This window comes from Capra hircus, unplaced genomic scaffold, assembly GCF_001704415.2.
Source record: "Capra hircus breed San Clemente unplaced genomic scaffold, ASM170441v1, whole genome shotgun sequence".
Lineage (NCBI taxonomy): Eukaryota > Metazoa > Chordata > Mammalia > Artiodactyla > Bovidae > Capra > Capra hircus.
The window spans coordinates 1,651-5,655 of NW_017201855.1; the positions used below are offsets into that span (position 1 = coordinate 1,651).

Consider the following 4,005-nt stretch of genomic DNA (forward strand, 5'->3'; position numbering starts at 1 on the left):
TTTGGACTCTGTGGAGAGTGAGAGGGTGGGATGATTTGAGAGAATGGCATTGAAACATGTATAATATCATATATGAAATGAGTCACCCCAGGTTCAACGCAAGATACTGGATGCTTGGGGCTGGTGCACTGGGATGACCCAGAGGGATGGTATGGGTTGGGAGAAGGGAAGGGGTTCAGGAAAGGGAACATGTATACCTGTGGCGATATATGTTAATGTATGGCAAAATCAATACAATAATGTAAAGTAATTAACCTACAATTACAAATAAAATAAATGAATTTATTAAGAAAAAAATCATCCAAAAACCTCCATACCTACATTGAAACCAAGCACCAAGAGCCAATAAGTTCTAGAGGAAGACATACCATGCAAATTCTCCAGCAACACAGGAACATAGCCCGGAGCTTCAAATTATAGGTTGCCCAAACAGCAAACTCATAGACATCTCAAACCTCACTACTGGACACTTCATTGCCTCCAGGGAGAAGAGATGCAGCTCCACCCACTGGAACACTGACACAAGCTTCCCTAACCAGGAAACTTGCAAGCCACTCATTCCAACCCCAGCCACAGGGAGGAACCTCCACAATAAAGAGGAACCACAAACTGCCAGAAAGAGAAAGGCCATCCCAAACACAGCAACCAAAAACAAAAAACAAAAGCTTTAGTAACAAGATTTTGCTTGCTTCATGGTTTTGGTTACTATTTCTGTCAGCAGTCTGTATTTTAAGTTGAGGCTGAAGTAAACACTGGTTGAACATTACCCTTCAATTGCTAGGAGACCAGTGACTTTGTCATGTCGCAACTAACCTTCGATTGCTAGGAGACCAGTGATTTTGCTATGTCACAGCTTTTTGACTGGCAGGACCTCTGTGATGGTCCAGAGAGTTTCTCTCTGTAGGCCAGCCAAACATCATTTGAAGTTGCATTGTGTAAAACCAGACAAATGAGAAAATTATCTGAAGAAAGATTTCCCTGAGATGGCACATATTTCTTCAGAAATTCAAGATGGACCTCCTAAAAATGAATCCACTGGTTCAGAAACCTCCATTAGATCTTCTTTGTATGATTATACAACTGGGGACTCAGTTTTGAGATCTATGATTGAAGAATATGCTTTTCAGGCTTTGTCTGAGGATCTTGTGATCAAAAGGCCATACTACACATATTCTGTCCCAGAAAAAGATGATGGGAATGATTTTCTTTCACTCACATTTCCACAAAAACTTTGGAATATAGTTGAAAGTGATCAGTTTGAATCTGTTTGGTGAGATGAGACAGGCACATGTAGAGTGATCAAATGAAGAACTCTTCAAGAAAGAAGTCTTGGAAAGAAAGGATCGTTTCAGAATATTTGAAACCAAGAGTATGAAAAGTTTAATTCGACAGCTTAATCTTTATGGATTTCATAAAAACCGACAAACTGTTCAAAGATCGGCTTCACTACCTGTCTTTCTGGAAGAAGAAAACAACATCTCTCTTTTAACTAAGGTATTCAAAATTTTCTTTATTGGCAATATGTCAGATTAAATCATGTGACCTAGAAAGCATGTTCATATATGTAGCTAAAATGGAGTTTAAACTTGAGATAACAAATTATTGAAAAGTTTTATTTTTTTTGAAGTTGAGAACAGCTGGAGGTTAGAATATTGGATGTTTACCAAACCTTCCTAGCAACTTGAAACCAGATACAAGTTCTGAAGCTACTTAAAGTGGTATTTACTGTATATATACAACATATTTTTAGTTGAGCATATACATTCTAACATGTTACCTGTTAAAAGTACCAACAGATGTATTTTATTTGATGTTATTTAATTGCTTCCATTAAAGGAAACTTATAGCGATATGAAGGAATGAAATTAGTAAAGAATGAAAAATGAATATAATAGAGAAGAAAATATTGTAACAAAACCAAAACTTTACTCTCCCATATGACTACTAGGAGACTTCCAGCAGAACAGGGCATTTAAAAAAGTCTCTGTAACGGCCAAGAAAGAAATACTTTAGGCTTTGCGAATATGATCTTGGGCGATTAATTGTTTTCAGCCATAAATAATAACCAAAGAAACTGGCAAGCCCCTGTTCCAACTTTAAAGACTCCAAAATTTGAATTTCACACAATTTTCACGTCAGAAAATAAAATTATTTTCGGTTTTCCTCAGCCATTAAAAGTGTAGAGCATAAGATTAAAAAAAAAAATAAGAAGAAAAAATTAAAGCTCATTCTCAGCTCAGAATAGACTGTGCAAAAACAAGGTCAGGCTGCCCTGCATTGATTGAAATGTAATTCCAAGAGGAGGGGCTTCAAGATCCACTGTACGATCAAATTCCTTAAGCAAAGAACTTGCTTAAGGGAGGTCACCCCTGAGGGCTGTGAGTGCTGGACACCATCACTGGACTCCCCTGATAGACTTGGAGGCCGTTCTCAGCCCAGTGCCCTGGCGACTGTGCCATCTGTTTTTTCTTTCTTTGTGTTTGGTGAGCTGAGCAATCTTGACCCAAGACCCTTGAGATTCAGATTCGGCCTGACCACGCCCACAGTGGGTGTTTTTACCGGGTGTGTGGGCGGCCGAGGGGGGGCGGGGAGGGCGGGGGAGAATCCATCGCCGGCTCAGGCGCCCAACTCGGCCTCCCGGCCAATCAGATTGCAGGCGCCGACACCTGGCAGCCAATCATCTCAGGCAGCCCGCACGCCTGTAGAGGGGAGCTGAGGCGGGCCCCAGACCTGAGGAGGCCATCCTTAATCTGGTAACTGCCTAGGGCAGGTGAGCAGCAGGCAGTTCTGTCACCTCCGCCAACGGGACCGGTAAGGATTGGAGCGTGGTTCAGCCAAAGCGGTGCCTGACGGCTAAAGGGAAGGTTTCTTGGGTCCCCACTCGCACGAGACCTTGCTAGGCGGGGCGTGTGGGAGCGTGTGGCAGGACCCACAGGCCTCAGGCTCCTTTCGCCTTCTCCTCTCTCTAGGCTGGGCGGGCTCTGATCTCCAGCAGCTTTCCTGCCCACGGGGGTAGGCAAGCCAGCTCACGGAAAGGGCGTCTTAGGCCCCTGGCCCCCGGCACCACCCCCAGCTCTCCTGTGGAACCTGATGTGTTTAAACACACACACACACAAATTTTCACGGCCCAACCCGGGTCTGCACCCAGGCATAGTCAGGCGGGCGCAGCAAAAAAAAAAAAAAAAAAATCGATCTAGTGGCCCCTTCACTGCCCTGGTGCTTTGGTCGTTTTCCTGTTTCCTCTGCCTCTCCTCGGACTCCAGGGCTGCCCCATCCCTGGAGGCCCCGAGATTCAGGCCTTTGGTTCAGGAAGTTGGCAGATGAGGTATTTGTTTGTTACTGAGAGAAGGGAGGTGGGAGGAAGAAGCTCAGGGAAAAGGAGTTCAATCACTTGCTCTGAGTGTGAGACGCCTGCTCAGCATCCGTAGGGTAGGACCAGGTAGGGCCTGGGGGGACAGTATGTTCCCGGAACAGGTGACTCACCTTGACCTTTCCCTCTGCTCGTCCCCAGGATGTGACCGTTTGCTGCCTGGGAAGTCTCAAGCACTCAGGTTTTCAGTGGGCCCCTGAGGTAAGGTGACAGACATGTTTACAATAAGGGACAAAGTTGTGGCTTTCTTACTTTCCGTTTTTCCCCGTTCATTCGTGGGCCGACACGTTGCTGTTGAGAGAGAGTATTCCTGACTGGGGATTACCTGACCCTGATTGCGGGTGCTGACTTCAGGGCAATCATGGTTTTCAGGTTTGCAGCTTTCTGAGTGGCAACCTTAAAAACAGGCAGGGTGACTTGCTTTCTCCTGCCTTCTTGAAAGAAAAAAAGTAAGAGCACCGTGGGTCTTAAGCTGTGTAGAGCTGACTCCGACCACTTGGTGAGGCTAAAATGGGGCAATGCACATATCTTAAGGTTTTAGCTATGAAAGCAAAGCAATGCAGGTGTGGGGGTTCCCTGGGGGCCTGGTGATTAGGATTCTGGGCTATCACTGCAGTGGTCTGGATTCAATCTCT

The 4,005-nt window shown here is 45.0% G+C and overlaps 1 pseudogene; it reads left to right on the forward strand.

Moving 5' to 3' along the window:
• Positions 1 to 983: 983 nt before the first annotated feature.
• LOC108635064 lies at positions 984 to 2,753 on the forward strand (annotated as a pseudogene).
• The last annotated feature ends 1,252 nt before the right edge of the window (positions 2,754 to 4,005 follow it).